Source organism: Chiloscyllium punctatum, unplaced genomic scaffold, assembly GCF_047496795.1.
Source record: "Chiloscyllium punctatum isolate Juve2018m unplaced genomic scaffold, sChiPun1.3 scaffold_1055, whole genome shotgun sequence".
Lineage (NCBI taxonomy): Eukaryota > Metazoa > Chordata > Chondrichthyes > Orectolobiformes > Hemiscylliidae > Chiloscyllium > Chiloscyllium punctatum.
This window is the reverse complement of record NW_027310789.1, coordinates 20,576-40,663: the sequence shown is the minus strand read 5'-3', so window position 1 is coordinate 40,663 and position 20,088 is coordinate 20,576. Positions and strand designations below refer to the sequence as shown.

Sequence of the window (20,088 nt, the reverse complement as noted above, 5' to 3'; positions counted from 1 at the left end):
GGAAAGCAGATGGGCTCAGGGTATGGTTTTGAATGTGGCACTGGGATATCATGAGTATTACAGAAACGTTGCTCAGAGATGGGTAGGACTGGCAGCGTAATGTTCCAGGGTATCGATGCAAGAGGAAGGATAGAAAGGGGGATATGAGAGGAGGCGGAGTGGTCTTTTTGATTAGGGGTAGCATTACAGTTGTGCTGAGGGAGGATATTCTGAGATTACGTCCAGCGAAGTTATTTAGGTTGACCTGGGAAATAAAAAAGGGATGAACACCTTGTTGTTATTACCTGCGTGGGTTTCGTCTGTTTGCTGTGGTTTTCTCCCACTATCTAAAGATATGCAGGTTGGGTAGATATTCCAGGCTGAATTGCCCATATTGTTCAGGGATGTGCAGGCTAGGTGGATTAGCCATGGGAAATGCAGCGTTACAGGTTTAAGGTAGGAGGCTTTGAGGGTCAGTGTGGATGTGATGGGCCGAATGACCTGCTTCCATACTCTCAGGATTCTCTGATAATTCTCCTTGTTTTAAAATAGTTACAGAAAATAATAAACCAGATCTAAACGGTGTCCTAAATTGGACAAAGGCGAATTTTGACGGTACAAGGCGAGAACGTTCAATATTTCTTTGCTATTCCCAGGTAAAGGGACGGCTGGAAAGTGGGAACATAAGAACAGAAGGAAGAGGTGCAGGAGTAGGCCATCTGGCCCCTCAAGCCTGCTCTGCCATTCAATAAGGTCAGGGCTGATCTTTTCATGGCCTCAGCTCCACTTTCCTGTTCTCTCACCATAACCCTTAATTCCTTTCCTGTTCATAAATCTAACTTTTGACCTAACGATCGTCAAGTTGATAACGTCAACTGCTGCACTCAGCAGCAAATTCCACAGATTCACAGATTTATCTGAAGAAGTCCATCCTGAACTCAGTCCTAAATCTGATATCCCCTTATTTTGACTCTCTGCTCCCTAGCTTGCTCCGTCCCCAGTGGAAATCTCCTCCCTGCTTCTAGTTTATCTACTCCCTTCATAATTGCAATTTTTTTCCTATCCAACCCCCCATACTTCGAAATTCCAATGAGTATAGAACTAGTTTTCTCAATCTCTCCGCATACGCCAACCCTCTGAAATCCTGACTCAAACTAGTGATCCTCCACTGCACCGTCTCCAGTGCCAGTACATCCTTCCTGAAGTAAGGACACCAAACCTGTACACAGTACTCCAGGTGTGGCCCCTCCAGCACCCTGTACAGCTGCAGCATAACCATCCCTCTAGCAATGAAGGACAATATTCCCTTCACTGTCTTATTTACCTGCTACACCTGCAAACCAACCTCCTATGATTCATGCACAAGGAAACCCAGCTCCCTCTGTACAACAGACTGCTGCAAGTTTTCACCATTTCATCAGTTAGCTGTTAGTTCGACCAAAATGGATGACCTCATTTCCCAACATTGTCCTCCATCTGTTCGACCCTTACCCACTCACTTAACCTATCCGTATCCCTCTGCAGACTTACATTGGCCTTGGCACACATTGCTCTACCACTCAGCTTAGTGTTGTCTACCTTTCATGAATCGATGCTGTGTCTGCTCTGAGACAATTTCTATCCAGCTAGCTCACTATTTCTTCCTTGAGCGATCGAGCATTTCCCCCACTACAGAAGTTATGCTAACAAGTCCATTTTAAAATATTGGCATCACATTTGCAGCTATCTAATCTGTCAGAACCATCCCAGAGTCCAGCACATTTTAGTGAATTATCATGACTGCGTTTGCTATTTAGCCTGTGCCATCTGTTATAGTCCCCTGGGATGCACTCCACCACGGCCAGGCGACCCACCTACCTTTAGGCTGTAATCTTTCCCAACACCACCTCTTTACTGAGAATGATTGCTTCTCTGTCCTCATCTGCCATTGCATCAATAGGCCTGCAACAACGAGAGTACACAGACAGTATGTTCCTGTTAAGGCCAAGGCTGGGAGGTGTAGGGAATGCTGCCTGTCGAGAGAAATTGAGGGCCTGGTCAAGAAAATGAAGGAGGGATATGGCAGGTACAGACAGCTGGGTTTGCGTGAATCCCTCCAGGAGTAAAAGGGCAGTAGGAGTATAGTCAGGGGAAACCATGAGGGCTAAAAGGGGACATGAGATAGCTTTGGGAAATAGGTTGAAGGGAGAACCCAAAGAGATTCGACAAATACACCTAGGACAAAAGAGTAACCAGGCAGAGATTAGGGACCCTCAAAGATCAGCAAGGCTGTCTGTGGAACCAACGGAGGTGGGAGGATTTCATGTCAGCTTTTACCTCGAGGATGTGGAAGTGAGACAGTTTGGAAAAATAAATAGTGATAACTTGACAAGTGTTCATATTACAGAGAATGAGGTACTGGATATCTTATAATACATAAAGCTGAATAAATCCCTGGGACCTGATCAGGTGTGTCCCAGAAGTTTGTGGGAAGTTAGGGAAGTGATTGCCGGGCCCCTCGCTGAGATATTTGTATCACCAATAGCCACAGGTGAGGTGCTGTAAGACGGGCACCATTATTTGAGAAAGGTGGTGAGGAAAGTCCAGGGAACAATACACCGGTGAGCCTGAAGTCAGGCAAGTTGTTGGAAGGGCTTCTCGAGACAGGATTTGGATGTAATTGGAAAGGCAAGAAATAATTAGGGATAGTCAGCATGGCTTTGTGCATGGAAATCACTAACTTGGTCTTCAGAAAGATGTTCAACAGGTTCAACATAACAGACTGGTTAACAAATTATACAAAATTGGCTGGAAAATTGGAGACAGAGGATAGTGGTGGAGGGTTGCTTTTCGTACTGGAGGCCTGTGATGAGCAATATGGTGTAAGGATTGGTGTTGGGTCCACTGCTTTTCATCATTTATATAAATGATTTCTCTGTGAATATATGAGCTATGATTAGTGACTTTACATAGACACCAAAATTGGAGATGCAGTGGACAGGGAAGAAGTTACCTCCGAGTACAATGAGACTTCAATCAACTGGGCTGAGGAGTGGCAGATGGAGTGGAATTCAGATAAATGTGAGGTGCTGCATTTTGGAAAAACAAATCAGGGCGGGACTTGTACATTTAATGGGAAGGGCCTGGGGCGTGTTGCTGAACAGAGACGTTGAGGTACAGGTTCATAGTTCTGTGAAAGTGGAATAGGCAGGGTGGTGAAGAAGGCGTTTGGTTAACTTGCCTTTATTGGTCTGTGCATTATGTATAGGAGTTGCGACATTATTTTGCAGCTGTACAGGGCATTGATTCAGCCATTTCTGGAATTCTGCTTTCAGTCCTGGTCTCCCTGCTATCGGAATGATATTATAAAACTTGAAAGGATTCAGAAAAGATGTGCAAAGATGTTTCCAGGGTTGAGGGTATGACCCATACAGAGAGGCTGAATACGCTCGGGCTGTTTTCACTGGAGCATCAGATGCTGAGAGGTGACCTTCGAGGTTGATAAATCGTGAAGGACATGGTTAGGGTGAACAACCAAGATCTTATTCCCAGGTTAGGGGAGTCCAAAACCAGAGAGCACAGACGTGACGTGTGAGGGAAAAGATTTAAATGCGATCTAAAGAGCAATGTTTTCAAGCTGAATATGTTAGGTGTATGGAATGAGCTGCCAGAGGAAGTGTGGAGGCTGGTACGATTACATTTAAAAGGCATCTGATTGGGTACGTGTTTAGCAAACTTTTAGAAGGATATGGGCCAAGTGTTGGCAAATGGGACAAGATTAATTTAGGATATCTGGGCGGCATTGACGAGTTGGACCGAAGTGTCTGTTTCTGTGCTGTGCATCTCTATGACACTAATAAATTAAAATTAAGATAGATTTCTCTTTTATGGAGAGTTAGCAAAAGACCTGACAATTCTCCTTGGAGCTGAGAAGGTTAAGCAGTGATTTCAACCAGAAACAGATTTGTTTCCAGGATATTTAATTTACAGAGACACTGAGAGAAATTATTGTCACAATTTTTAGTAACTACTTTCAGGTAATTGGCAAATAATGCAGGTTAAAAATGTGAAGGTTATTTTACTCAGTAGGTTCTGAGCATCTGGAACAGTTTGAATCGCAGCTGGATGCAGCTTTTGTTGTTGTCAAAACAGATTTGGAATTTAACTATTTGAGGATAAATGTGGAGTGCTACTGGTAAATGGGAGTGGAGAAAGGGCAGATTGGCAGCATCTCCAGAGGAAGAAAGTACAGCCCCAATGGGCTGAATAGCCCCCAGCCCCTGTGTTCTGTGATACTGCCCCATTCACTGAATGATGAAGCTCATCCCAGGGCAGAGCCACAGTCATGTACAGCAAGGAAACAGACCCTTTAGTCAAACTCGCCCACACCGACCAGATATCCCAACCTAATCTAGACCTATATGACAGCAGTTGGCCCATATCACTCTACGCCCTTCCTATTCATATACCCATCCAGCTGCCTTTTAAAATGGTGGAACTATAACAGCTGTCACCACTTTCCTGACAGTAGATTCCATACACGCACATGAAAAATGTTGCCCCTTGGGTCTCTTTTATATCATTCTCCTCTCACCTTAAACCTATGCCCTCTCGTTCTAGACTTCCTAACCCCAGGGAAAAGACCTTGTCTCTGTATCCCATCCACGCCCCTCATGATTTTATAAACCTCTGCGGTCACCCCTCAGCCTCCTCCCACTCAAGTCACAATGGGACCTGGCTGATTGATGGCAACTTCAGACCAATAGGGGAGTTTGTGTAATCCTCCTGCCAATGGGAGTGAATGAGGGGTGTGGCCAGCAGGCCAACACGTGACCATGAGCTGTGCAGGTGCAATGTCACTGTGAGGGGGGACCCAGTGAGTGGGAGAGACAGCAGAGACTGGGAGAGAAATTGAGTTTATGTACTGGGTGGGTTGATAAACACACGATGTAGGCGCTGGACCTGAATTACAAACTCCCAGTAAATGAAAACCAAAGGAATTGCGGATGCTGTGAATCAGAAACAACAACCAGAAGATCCTGAAAATGCTCAGCTGGTCTGGCAGCATCTGTGAAGAGAAGTCAAAGTTAACATTTCTGATCCAATGACCCTTCGTCAGAACTGATGTTCCTGAGAAACAATGTTGGTTTATATGCAGAAGGTAGGGGTTAAGGAGTAAATGATAGGTGGTGATAGATTCCACAGAACGCGATGGGAGCAGTTGGACAAAGGAGTGGATAACGATCTGGCTGGGGGAGGGTGAATAGCTGTTTATGGAGACTGTTAGTGACTAACCATAGGTAGTTGTAATTGCAGGCGATGTAATAACAGGCCCTGGTCTATGGGATGGGGGCAAGGACACTAGTATGTCGGAGACTTAGGACTTAAAATTATGGAATCCAATAGTGAGACCAGAGGGCTGAAGGGTCCCCAGGTACAAGATGAGGTGATGTTCTTCCAGCTTGTGTTAAAGTGTGGCGCTGGATGTGCACAGCAGGTCAGGCAGTATGCAAGGAGCAGGCGAATTGACATGTTGGGCCTCAGCACTTCTTCAGGAATGTGAGGGTGGGGAAGAGGACAGATAATAGGATGGGTGTGTAAGGCTGGTGGGAAGGTAGTTTGGAAGGCGATAGGAAAATGCAGGTGGGGGTAATGGTGAGAGGGTGGAGTGGATAATTGGGAAGGTTGATGGACAGATGGGACAGTTTGAGGGCGGTGCTGAGTTGGAGGGTTGGATCTGAGATAAGGTCGGGGAGAGGAGATGAGTAAATGTTGCCATGTTGTTGAAGGGTCGCTCCATCCCACCTATTATTTACTCTTTTACCCCTATCTCCTGCAGTCCAAAGATGTGTAGGTTAGGTGAATTGGCCAAGCTAAATTTCCCGTCGTGTTCAGGGATGTGAAGGTGAGGTGCGTTGTTCAGGAGAAATTTAGAGTAACAGAGTAGCGGAATGGGTCTGGGTGGGATACTCTTCGGAGGCTCAGTGTGGATTTGTTGGACCGTATGGCCTGTTTCCACACTGTAGGGAGTCTAATTTTCCCAGCTGCCATCGGTTCTGAGGAAGGGTCAATGGACCCGGAATGGCCCTTGGCGTGTGCAGGAGCCGGAAACTGGGAAGATGGATTGGCAGCGGAAACCGGGAGAAAATGATTCAGTTTAGACTGGGAGGTTTTATTTACACGTCTGTACATGGTGTTAGTCCTGAATTAGAAACTCTTGGTCCCATGTTTAAAGCAAATGGGAAAACTGCTGTGGGCCTCAGTCAGTGATAGGTCCTGGGTTATGGCCGCCATTTTTATTGGGGGCACGGTACAGCGAGGTGCGTGGACATGTCTTCTTCCTGGGTGGGGGAGGGTGATTTGAAAGAGGAGCATTTGCACATCAGACACATACCAGAGAAATATTTGTCTTTCCAATTCATCCTTCACTGGCTGAGATTTGTTTTGTGAATTCTTTTTATGGGATATTAATTGAGAATAATTGAGGACGGGATTTCAAAAAAGCAGATTTCTGCACTCAGCGGAGTCATCAGGATCTGAATATCATTAGCATTTTACTGTGGAAGGAGAAAGGCTTGTCTGTTCTGTCTCTGGGAAAATATCTCCAATACTTTTGTAAAGCAAAATGCAGAAAGATGTTCAAATTTGTGGTTGAATTACCCATGGGCGATTTGGCCTGAGTGGGAGCACAGATTTATCCAGATTATACCTAGTCTCTTTGCAGGAACTGTCAGATTTAGTCCCAATCACTCACTTCATGATGTTAACCTGTAAGCTCCTAATTTTCAACTCCCTGCAAAATTCTCATTAAAATTCTTTGTGAACTCAAATTCCAACACATTTTCAGGTGGAATGTTCCAGGTTCTGACAACTGTCTGTTCAAAAAGAAACTGCTGAGGTCCATGTGGGCTCTGGGGTTACAAAGGGCTGAGCTGAAAGATGAGGTGCTGTCCCTGAGCTCCCATTGAGATGCATTGGAACAGGACAGGAGGCTGAGGGCAGACAATGAAAATGACAGGGCTGCACTGAGTGTTGCTTGTCTCAATGAGTGGGTTGTGGAGTTAGGTGAAAACAGAGGGAGGTGGGACAGGGAGAAGTTGAAGCTGAAACTGAAACTCCAGTTTAGTTCAGGCCATTGAGAAATTCACATGGTTCCAATGGGAACAGCCAATTTGTAAGTGATACCTGCAGAGTAATTTGTTAAGTTTTTAAAATATAATGTATCAGCTTAAGTAAAGATTGTGGCTTTTGATATATAATGGAAATGTTTGAAGTGAAGGAAGGTTGAAAGCTCTTTTAAAATCGCTGAATGGGAGTAATTAGCTGAATCCAGAGAGACGTTGTGACAGGAACCCTCAGACCCGTGGGGTGCTCCTTTTGTACAATGTGGCAAATAAGGGAGGCTTCCAGTGTCCCTGACGGCTGTGTGTGCAGGAAGTGGGCCCATGTGTAGCTGCTGGGAAACTGCTTTTCAGACCTGGAGTTATGAGTGGACTCACTGTGGAGCATCTGAGAATGTTATCGACAGCACATTTAGTGAGTTCGTCACACTGCAAGGTGAGGGTTACACAGGCAGAAAGGGAATGAGTGACCATCAAACCAAATAAAAGGCTCAGGAAGGCAGTGCAGGAATCCCCAGTGATCATCCACTTCTCATAAAATTACTGAATCCTGCTTGGGATTCTGTTGGGGGTGAATGCGTGGAGTGGCTTCTCGGGAAATCAGCAACAGCCGGGTTCATGATACCACAGATAACTCTGCTGTACAGAACCGGAGGAAAGACAGTGGCAGGGCTATAGTGACAGGGGATTCAATTGTCAGGGGTACAGGCAGGCACTTCTGTGGTCACAGACATGAATCCAGGATGGTATGTTACCACCCTGGTGCCAGGATCCACGATTATCATGGAGCAGCTGCAGGACATTCTGAAGCTGGAGGGTAAAGTCAGTGGTTGTGGAACACACCGATACCAATGTCATCACTAAACAAAGGGATGAGGTCCTGAAAGCTGGATATAGGGAGATCTGGGATACAGTAAAATGTAGCTCCTGAAATAAAATAATGTCAGACTTACTCACAGTGCCATGTGCTAGTGAGAGCAGGAATAAGAGGATAGATCAGCTGGACGTGTGACTGGTGAAATGGTGGACCAGAGAAGGGTTTAGATTCTTCAGGCACTGGGACTGTTTCTGGGTGGGTCCTGTACCAGCCTGACCGGTTACCCCTGGGCAGAGCTGGGTGAAATCTCCTGGTGGAGGCTTTTGCCACTCCCATTGGTGTCATTTTAATTAGTCTAACAGGGGGATGGGAACTAAAGTGTAGGCTTAGATGGGTCAGATTCAGGACAGGGAATGGGAGGTAGAATATTAGTGATGTAGTCAGTGGCTCAGAAAGCCAAAGGAAAGGAGGATTAAATGAGGATTGAGTCCCTCTTCATCCATCAGTCCTGCCATCCCAGGAATTATAGTCAGCAAAATATGGAGCTGTACAGCTCTCTGACTCTGTTTGATCAAAATGGGGGAAATCCACAATAAAAACAAAAAGTGCTGGAGATCCTCAGCAGGTCGGGCAGCATCCGAAATGGTGACAGATGCAGGAAACATCGCAGCCTTGAAGAAGTGTTGAGATGATCACACCAGGCAATACAATATCGGTTACATGCTGAGCGCCAGAACGTGGGACTAGAATTAATAGGTGCTTGATGACCAGCATGAATACGATGGGACTGGAAAGGTGACGTTTCGGGTCAGGACTATTCATCAGGGCTGACAAAGGATTCCGACCCAAAACATTGACCTTCCTGCTCCTGTGATGCAGCCTGACCTGCTGCACTTCCCCAGATCCACATTGTATGGACTCTGACTTCCAGCATCTGCAGCCCTTAACTAGCTCCACATCCCAGGACTCAGGCTGGTGACCCTCCTTTACTCTCTCAATAACCAGGAGAGCCTTCCTTGGGAAAGGGGAACAAAGGTATACACAGTACTCCAGGTGTGGTCTCACCAAGGCCCTTCCAGAAAGGGATCCCTGCTACTGTACACGAATCCTCTCACTAGGAAGGTCACCCATCATTTACATTCTCCACTGCTTCCCATTCCTGCCTGCTTCAGAAAAGAGGGAATCGCAGAGAAACATGGAATCAAATGAGGTCAGAGTCTCTGGTATGAAACTGTTGAACACAATGCCCCCATCTTCTACATACTGGTGTGATAATCTAACCACTTCTTCAAGGCTGCAATGTTTCCTGCATCTGTCAGCATTTCCGATGCTGCCAGACCTGCTGAGGATTTCCAGCACTTTCTGTTTTCTCTGTTGTATGGTACTGAAAGGGTGGGTTTGCAGATGAGAAATGCAAATTGAATTTCATGTTCAGATCTGATAGTTACTTGATCCGTGCCGATCTGAATATCATTGGCCTTTTCATCTGGAAGGGAAGGTGTGCATTCTGTCCGTGGGCGAATATTTCAAATCTCAGTGTGACTGCAAAAGTCCTGAGACACAGCCAAGTCCATGTCAGCATGGTGAGTGTGGAGAGAGATTTCATTTGTTTTTGAAAGTCTGAAAAATCATGGCATGTTTCCCAGGAACAGTTAAGCCACTGGATTTGTATGAGGACAATTAACCATGAAACCAGAAAGACAAAAGGATTCCTGCATCATGGACGAAGCTATGAAAATGGGATTGCTGTAATGGAGTGAATTATCGATCGTGGATTGTAATCCATTGGCGTTGTCCCGTCAGTTCCAGTGCCATGGAGAAACACTGGAAATATTTGAATGCAGTGCCGGTTTGAGTTATTAAACTGGAAAAGTTGCTGAAGAAATTTCCAAGGATGATGCCAGGGCTCAGGGGTCTAAGTTACAGGGAGAGGTTGGACAAGCGAGGGCTCTTTTGTTTAGAGCAGAGGAAACCGAGGGGGAATATTTTATAGAAGTGTATAACTTAATGAGAAGCGTGGGTAAGGTGAATGCACTCAGTATCATGGTTATGATCTAGGTCCTCACCTTCCTCAGTCTGCTTATCAATTACTGGCATGTTTTTCGTATCCTCCATTGTGAAGACTGACTGCTGTGTACTCATCTTCCTGAACCCTGCTGGATAGGAATAACTAGGCACAGAATTCTGAGAGGACTTCTTTGAGTATTGATCGATGAGACATCGTAGTTACCTGGGTATTTTACGTGCAAAACACCTTTAGGCAGCATCAGGTCCGATGTACGGCTGCCATTCTTCTACCTTTGTGATTTGTGACTTTGCATAGAGACTGTCTCTCAGGATTATCTCCATGGCAACAACAGTTAAAAAGTCTAGTTCAGTTCAACTCTGTGGTTAAACCACACACCCCTCCCCCACACCCCCATGGCTCCCTCAAGTACCTGACAGGCACTTCAGTTTCAGTGGGGCTGTCTGTCAGGATTCTGATGTGGAGGAGCTGGGGTTGGGGTGGGGTGGACAAAGTTAAAAACCACACAACACCAGGTTATAGTCCGACAGATTTATTTGGAAGTACAAGCTTTTGGAGTGTGCTGTGATTTTTAACTTGATCAGGATTATCTCTCTGGTAACTGTTGAATGCTTCAACAATTACAGAGGCCATATGTTCCCCAAACAATAGGTTTCCCTCTAACAGTGTAAACTGCTATTCTGGCCTTGGGCATTGCTACCCATCACTATTTATACCCAATCCCATCAAGGTTTCAGTTGACCATTGAAGTTTTTCTAATCTCCTAATTTCTCCTTGGTCATTGCCAATTTGTATGCCTTCTATTTCAATTTGATAGACTCCCTTATTTCCTTAGACACCCCCGGCAGATTACCCCTTTTCCGACAGTCCTTCCTTTTCACTGATATATACTTTTGCTGAGCACTTCGAAAAATTGCTTTGATGTTCCTCCACTGTCTGTAAACTATCCCACCGTAAAGTCTTTGCTCCCAGTCTACATTACCAACTCCTGCCTCATCCTATTGTCGTCTTCTTTGTTTTAGCACAGGATCTTCGGACTGGATTTAATCTCCCCGCTTTCCATCTGTGTTCTAAATTCAACCAGATTTATCACGCGTCTTTTGTCAGATTATGAGGTGAGGCGATGTTTCCTGGGTGTTTTGGTTTTCATTATCAGTGACCTTGGCTTTGTAATAAATTACAGAATCGATATTCACAACAGAGTATTCTGGACAGTGTGAATGTACGACACAGTCTATAACCATAAATCACTGTTACCCCTCAATTTAAAATTGCAAAATCATTATCTTCTGCACACTTCCTCACTATCTCAGTTTTGAATACTATTCCACTTGACTATCCTACATTTCCCGAAAATCTCCTTTGGTGAAGCTGGTGAGTTTTGGATTCAGCTTTCCAGTTATTACTGTAAGAAGATAAGCACTGGGCACAGGAGAGGCAATGCAGCCCTTCGAACCAGCTCCACCATTTAATACGGTGATGATTGAGCTCACCTCGGTCTCAGCTGGATTTTCACGCCTGCTCTCTCTCTCTCTCACCCTTCAGCTCGTGGCAAATTAAAAATCTGTATCTGTCCATTAAATTTGCTCATTGTCTTGGCATCCACTTTGTTTTGAATAGGGAATTCCTCAGATTCACAACACATCAAGATAGGTACATTCTTCTTCATGAGAATAGAATAGAATCCCTACAGTGCAGAAGCAGGGTATTCATCCATCGAGTCCACACCAATCCTATAATTCAGACTCACCCATTCCCAGTATTTCCCATGGTTAATGGCTTAACCTACACAAGCATGGACACTGTGGTTTAGCATGGCGAATCCACCTAACCTGCACATCTTTGGACTTTGGAAAGAAACTGGAACACTGAACAAAACCATGCAGCCACTGGGAGAACATGTAAACTCCACACGGTCACCTAAGGCTTGAATCAAACCAGGGTCTCTGAAGATGTGAGGTAGAGGTGCTAGCCACTGAGCCACCTCAGCCTAAAACCGCTTCCCCTTATTGACCCCTCCACCCTGCAATTGACTGAATCTATATTCCTTTCGTCAAAAATTGGGTTCTCTAACCAGATGTCTCAGTAAAACCCAGTGACAAGCCATATGTCCTGTCTGTCTGAATGGGGATCCTATACATAACACCCTTCCACCCCACACGTTTCATTCACTTTCCAGAGACAGGGCTCCAGTGACTTCATGGGGACTGCAACTCCCATAATTCCTGAGGCAGGAACCACAGGTGTATTGGGAAACCCAGCACTGTATATGTACAGAATGTGGGTGGGTTTTGGAGCACATGTTTTGGGGTAATTAGGGGAAAGTATTTCACACTGTGATTGGCCAGAGGAGGTATGTATCTGCTTGTAGTATTGATCAGTTGGGGGGTCAAAGTGTCACTACACTCTCGTGGGACCACTCTCCATCCCCAGTTCATTGTTATGCTGGGAATAAACTAATGGGAAACAATGAATCTGACCCATTCTCCCAGACTGAAGGTTCCTCTTCTGTCCAAGATCTGCCACCTCCCTTTCTGTTTCCATCTGTTTCATTCTGCTCTTACATTATTGACTTGCAGCAACTGAAGGGAAAGGAAGTGAACCCAGAAAGGGTGCAGAGTCTAACCAGGGACGGGAAGTGGTGGCAGAGACCTGTTTATCAACAACTCCATGAGAATGTGGAGGGTGTACATTAGGGGGCAGCAGAGTCAGAATGGTGGGAGAGAGTGAGTGGGCTGGAGGGTTACAGCTTTGGGGGAAGAAAGGGGAAAAAGGTATTCCAGAGAAACTAGAATAGTCTGTTCTGAATTTCAAATCTGTGCATATTCCTTTACACAGGGTGCTTGATGGTGAAGATTTGCAGACTGAAATCTCAAACTCATGTGCAGATTGTGATTAAGTTAACCAGCATTTGAAGAACCAAAGATGGAGAATCACTGAGACAAAATCCTACAACATTCCCTCTCCCAGCATTGTCGGTCTATCTGTGCCAAGTGGACTGTGAATGGTTCAAGACAGCAGCTCACGACCATCTTCTCAATGGTACCTAGTGATGGGGAATAATAAGGTTCCCCATGGTAGGCTTATGCGGAAAGTCAGGAGGCATGGGATAGAGGGAAATTTGGCCAATTGGATAGAAAACTGGCTAACCGGTCGAAGTCAGAGAGTGGTAGTAGATGGTAAATATTCAGCATGGAGTCCAGTTACAAGTGGAGTTCCGCAGGGATCAGTTCTGGGTCCTCTGCTGTTTGTAATTTTTATTAATGACTTAGATGAGGGAGTCGAAGGGTGGGTCAGTAAATTTGCAGATGATACAAAGATAGGTGGAGTTGTGGACAGTGAGGAGGGCTGTTGTCGGCTGCAGAGGGACTTAGATATGATGCAGAGCTGGGCTGAGGAGTGGCAGATGGAGTTCAAACCTGCCAAGTGTGAAGTTGTCCATTTTGGAAGAACAAATAAGAATGCGGAATACAGGGTTAATGGTAGGGTTCTTGGTCAGGTGGAGGAACAGAGGGATCTTGGGGTCTATGTACATAGATCTTTGAAGGTTGCCACTCAGGTGGATAGAGTTTGTAAGAAGGCCTATGGAGTATTATCGTTCATTAGCAGAGGGATTGAATTCAAGAGTCGTGAGGTGATGTTGCAGCTGTACAGGACTTTGGTTAGGCCACATTTGGAGTACTGTGTGCAGTTCTGGTCGCCTCACTTTAGGAAAGATGTGGAAGCTTTGGAGAGGGTGCAGAGAAGATTTACCAGGATGTTGCCTGGAATGGAGAGTAGGTCGTACGAGGATAGGTTGAGAGTTCTCGGCCTTTTCTCGTTGGAACGGCGAAGGATGAGGGGTGACTTGATAGAGGTTTATAAGATGATCAGAGGAATAGATAGAGTAGACAGTCAGAAACTTTTTCCCCGGGTACAACAGAGTGTTACAAGGGGACATAAATTTAAGGTGAAGGGTGGAAGGTATAGGGGAGATGTCAGGGGTGGGTTCTTCACCCAGAGAGTGGTGGGGGCATGGAATGCGCTGCCCGTGGGAGTGGTAGAGTCAGATTCATTGGCGACCTTTAAGCGGCATTTGGATAGGTACATGGATGGGTGCTTAATCTAGGATAGAAGTTCGGCACAACATCGTGGGCCGAAGGGCCTGTTCTGTGCTGTATTGTTCTATGTTCTATGTTCTATGTTCTAAATGCGGCTGAGCCAGTGATGCCCATATCCTGGAAATGGGTTCTATCTCTCGTTGCTGAAACCCAGTTGATGTTCCTGCAGGATGATGAGGGACGCTGAGTGTGTCCTCCAGGAAGAGCACCATCAAACTACCCCTGCCTACACCTAGCAATAACACAGCAACATCACTGGTATAAAGGCAGTGAAGCCCAAGGAGGACTGAAATATAGTTCTTCAAGGTAAAGTCATGAAAGGGGATTGGAACAGAGCAGGAACAGGAGACTGAGCTGGATGGTCAGCTGTTTCCCATTGAATGGTGGAGCCAGATTCAAAGGTCGAATGACCTTCTCCTGCTGCTATCTCCCAGGTATGTATATAGCCATGGAGCCCGGGTAGGAAGAAGTAATCAGGGCAGGGATTCTGCAGGAGATTGCACTTCCATCTCTGTTTTCAGTGAATGATGGTTTGATGGATTTTATTTAACATTTATCTGTAACGCAAGGTTTGTGAATTTGTTTTTTTTTTTGAAAGTACAAGTTTATTCCACAATAAATAAAACTTAAAGAATCGAAACTATCTGCATATAACAGTTTTTAAAATTTCAAATGCCCTTTAAACAAAATCCTGTCTAGTCCCGGACCCCATCACTTTTCAGTTACTCAAACTCCAGGGAAATATTCCTTCCCTCTTTGAACCTTTGGTTTGATTTAACTATTTTCAGTTCTTGTTCTGTGAGCTGTGAAGCATTTTTCTCCCATTTCTCCTACCCTGAAGTGTTATTTCACCCAGCTGAGCAACCTTCCCACCATCAACATCATTATTCCATTATTTTGCTTTTTATTAACGTATAATCACCAGGAGTAGCACACCAGTGTCATCAGTTGAATATTTACAAACAAAGCCCATTATGGGCAAAGCAAACCGTTACAAGTGACAGAGTGGGAAGGGACTAAATCAAAGTAGAGTTGGGGGTGAGGGGTGGCAGTGGCGGTGGAGAGAAAGCACTCTATCCCCTGCGGTGCCCAACTCTATTTAATGGCATAGAGAACATTGATATGCACCACATGCTCCTCCTCCAAGGAGACCCTGAGAATATTCTTTATCCTCACTCATAGAATATAATCCCTACAGTGTGGAAGGAGAGCATTGGTCCATCAAATCCCACCAACCATCTGAAGAACATCCCGCCCAGAGCACTCCATCTGCATTTCCCATGGCTGATTCACTCAGTCTGCAAATTCTGAACACTGTGGGCAATTTATGATGACCGATCCACCTAACCTGCATATCTTTGAATTGTGGGAGAAAACCAGCGCACATGGAGGGGACTCTCACTATTTAGGGGAGAATGTGGATACCCCACATAGGCCCCGTTGACCAAGGCTGGACTCCAACCTTTTACCTGGTGCTGTCAGACAGCAGTGCTATGATCACAATTTAAATCAATACAGATGAACCCTGCTCCTTGGCACATTGCTGTTTGTGGAGACTTACTGCCCAGAGAGGCATCCTGAGGTTCAGAAAGTGGCAATATAAATTCAGTCAACTCCAGCCCAGTTAATGTGGTTAACAACAACAACATCAATACTCCAACAGTGTCACCATGTACAAGGTCCAGTCCTGACTCTGATGAAAAGTAACTGCAGAATCAGAGTCCTGCAGTGATGTGTGAACTCTACACCACACGGAGCAGGGAGATGACCACTTCCCTGTGTGCACTCACTGGTCTTTCAGTCGTGTTGAGTCTCAGCAAATCCCTTGTCACACAGAGAGGGAAACAGCTCCTACCCAGTGTGAACCCGCTGGTGTCTCAAGGAGTCAGGATGAATCACTGAATCCCCTCTCACACACTGACCATCTGAATGGCCTCTCCCCTGTGTGGTTAAAAACAATGACCGCAGATGCTGGAAACCAGATTCTGGATTAGTGGTGCTGGAAGAGCACAGCAGTTCAGGCAGCATCCAAGAAGCTACTTGAAAGGCTGGCCAGAGTACTGGAAAAATTAAAAATGTAATATTTGGTCAAACAGCTGGCAGTATCTGGGTTGCTATCAGACAAAATCAAATTCAAATTCAGCCAATCAGTTTAAATAATGTGCCAAGATGCCAAATGCTAATCAAGTTTGTATTTAGTGTTTTTAAAATATTAAAACCAATGAAACAATCCAATCTTTTGGGGTATAAATATCAAACATTTTGAACAGTTGGCCAGAGCGGCAACGAGCAGCAAGCCGCTAACAAGTCCAGCCTGGCAGCAGAAAGATCTGCTCTCTGACAGGGACCTTTATCAACCAAAGACCTGGGAAGCAGAATCCCCAAGAATAAGAAAAGAAGACAGGAATATGGAGAAGAATCGACAGCTGCCTGGTTTTGAAATAAGAGTTTTTAAAAAATCTTCATCTGGATTTTTTGATCGGACTATTATTATCGAGGTGGAGGTATCCGTGTGCATATCAGTCTATTGGTGCGTAAAAACGGCGAACTTGCAAAATTTTGGGCAATACCATGATGACCTTTGACAAGGTAAGGTGCTTTTCGGTGATTAAACAGAAGAACGAATGTCTGTGGGTAAGCAGTTTGCAGGTGCCCAAATTGACAGAATGGATCAAACCCGTTCAGTTTTCAGGCCCAAACAGCATTTTTATCCAGGCAACAGTTCAAATGCTGCCAATTAACTTAAAACGGCACTTGGAGATTAAGGATCCATTTTAGCGTTAACAATATGAAACCAATCATATACGAAGAATTTCTTGTGTCAAGGAGATATATATAACAGAGAGGCAATTGGGCGAGGGGAAGAGTCCACTGCTAGCTGAAAAAACGATGACAGGGAAGTGTCATCTGTGAAAGAAATATTGGGATCTCACAAAAAATCTCCATGCTCTGCCTAAAAAGCTCTATCCATCAATAAAGGTACACAACACGCTGAGCAAATATTCTTGAAACCAAAAAACAACTGAAAAGGCATTTCAGACAGAGAAAGACGAGAGAATAAGATACAGAAATTTCAAGACAGTCCGTACTGGATGAACTTTGAGAGACTAAGTTTTAATTTTACTCTTAGTAATAATGAATTTATGAATGGAATCCGCATTAGTGAAACCGCATATCAGGAAAATCTTGTTTTTTTTTCCGGAAAACGTAATTAGTTACAGAGAGATTGTTCAGTTTGTAAGTGATTTGTTCAGTTAAAGTTAGAATCATAGAATACGTAGAGCAGGGAAACAGGTCCTTCGGACGAACAAGGATCACACTGACCCTCCAAAGAGTAAACCACTCAGATGCATTCCTCTACACTATTGACTATATTTACCCCTGACTAACGCACCTAACTTACACATCCGTGAACACTATGGGCAATTTGGCATGCCCAATTTAAGTAACCTGCACATCATTGGATTGTGAGAGGAAACAGGAGCACGTGTTTGAGCCCATGCAGACATGAGTAGAATGTGATAACTCCACATAGACAGTTGCCCGAGGTTGGAATCAAGCCTGGGTCTTTGGCACTATGAGGCAGCAGTGCTAGCCCCTGAGGCACGGTGTCACCCTTAGACAAGCAAATAGTACTTGTTAATTACAGAATGCGTGAAAGGATTCCATTTCGTTGAACCATTCCTTTATAACAAACTGGGTTGTCAAAAAGGAGGTGGGTTACATCACTTGTCACACTCTCTTCGCTGGGTTCATTGCTTTTAATTATCAGACGGATGTTGACCTCCACTTCGTTATATTATAGAGAGTTCGAAGTTGGTCAAGTGAATGATATATTGGTATATGGGGCATAGCAGGAAACATGGGTCTGTGTTAGAATAGATTGATGATTTGAATGAAAAACAGTGCATTAATCCAATGGAGAGATTGCAAAGCTGAGGCACAGAGGAATCAGACACCTGGATAACAAAAAAAAACACGTTGCGTGCACATCATAGGGAGGCGATATAACTTTTCAAACCTTTTGAAAGAGAATACATTCAGGAGTAGGGAAGACATCCTACAGTTTTGTAGGGTACGGTGAGACCACATTAGGTGAGCTGAGGGCCCAATGACATGAAAAGCAGTCCGGAGAAGATTCACTCAACTGATTCCTGTGAGGAGCATTTATCTCTGGAAGAACATTGTCAGATTGGCTTTGGATCAGTTGGGGTTTAGGCAAACGACGCATGATCCCTTTTAAACCCATAAAATTCTGAGTAGTCTATTCAAGTTGAATGCTGAAACAATATTTCAATTTGTGCGAGAGATTTCCAGAAATGGATGGTCTCCTGGAAACTGGAGAATATCCCAGTGAAGGAGTTGGTGATTGTTTTAACCATCTCAAAGGGTTCTGCGTCTGTGGGAACTTCCCTCCCAGAGAGTGATGAAAGGTAAGACAATGAATATTCTAAGACACAGTCAGACAGTTTATCGGCTATGAATTATGAATTAAAGTTATAGGGCATAGCCACAATCAGATCATCCATGATCTTATCACATGGCAGACTTGGTTCAAGTTGTCCAATCACTTACTCCTGATCTTAGTTTCTTTGTAGCTATTGCCTTTAGATACTGACAAATAATGAAAGCATTCTCAAGTGCAAAAAGGCTCTCCCTTTCAGAATGATGAGCACAACTTGCAAATATGATTTTTAATCAGCAATGTGAAAGCACTCGTGGAAGTTTCATGGAGTTACAGAAAGATCAGATGCTTAGGTCAAAGTAAAAGCCTCATTAAAACAGCGTTAGAAATAAGAAAGGTTAGAATGGATGCCGTTAATTGAGCAGATTCCTGTCAGTTGTTCTTGTAAGGTGAATTCCGTTAGCAAGACCAACATTTATTGCCTATGTCTAATTTCCATTCAGAATATGGTGGTGAACCGCAGTGATCCTGATATGTTTCAAAGAGAGCCACAGGATTCTAAACAAGTGACAGTGAAGGGACAATGATATTGATTCAAGCCAGGATGCTGTGTAAACTTGGAGATTGTATTCCTCCCCACATGATGCTCACAGCGATGGAAATAGTGGGACAACCTCTTGCTGTTCTTATTTTGGGGAATTTACAGAGTGATGTAGTTAAGGTCATTTCTGAGGGAGCCTGAAGTAGCATTTTGAACACAGAGCTGAACTCTCCTTTTACGTACGCTCTGCCAGCTCTGCATGTTTTATTTATAAACCTTGTGAATAATTTAGGATGAAAATGTGTTGCTGAAAAAGCGCAGCAGTTCAGGCAGCATCCAAGAAGCAGGAGAATCGACGTTTCGGGCATAAGCCCTTCTTCAGGAATGAGGAAAGTGTGCCAAGCAGGCTAAGATAAAAGGTAGGGAAGATCGACTTGTGGGAGGGGCGTTGGAAATGCGATAGGTGGAAGGAGGTTAAGGTGAGGGTGATAGGCCAGAGTGGGGGTGGGGGCGGAGAGGTCAGGAAGAAGATTGCAGGTTAGGAAGGTGGTGCTGAGTTCGAGGGTTGGGACTGAAACAAGTTGGGGTGAGGGGAAATGAGGAAACTGGAGAAATCTGAGTTCATCCCTTGTGGTTGGAGGGTTCCTATGCGGAAGGTGAGGCGCTCTTCCTCCAGCCGTCGTGTTGCTATGGTCTGGCGATGGAGAAGTCCAAGGACCTGCATGTCCTTGGTGGAGTGGGAGGGGAAGTTGAAGTGTTGAGCCACGGGGTGGTTGGGTTGGTTGGTCCGGGTGTCCCAGAGGTGTTCTCTGAAACGTTCCTCAAGTAGGCGGCCTGTCTCCCCAATATAGAGGAAGCCACATCGGGTCCAGCGGATGCAGTAAATGATATGTGTGGAGGTGCAGTTGAATTTGTGGCGGATATAGAAGGATCCTTTGGGGCCTAGCAATTAAACTTTCTCATTGCTAGAACTAAATCTAAAGTTGCCCAATCTCTAATGGATTATGCTATGGTAAATTTAAACTGAGGAGTTGTGGGTGGTATTAATTGTACATTTGTCATTGTACGTTCCCACTTTTGAACTTATGATGGAGGGAAGGACATTGATGAAGCAGCTGGA

General features: G+C 44.8%; 1 long non-coding RNA gene across 1 annotated transcript; it reads left to right on the top strand.

Moving 5' to 3' along the window:
* The first annotated feature begins 512 nt into the window (after positions 1-512).
* LOC140474546 (uncharacterized) lies at positions 513-13,110 on the top strand. Its single transcript, XR_011959202.1, has 3 exons — positions 513-732; positions 10,945-11,037; positions 12,761-13,110. It is a non-coding gene; the product is annotated as an uncharacterized lncRNA (long non-coding RNA).
* The last annotated feature ends 6,978 nt before the right edge of the window (positions 13,111-20,088 follow it).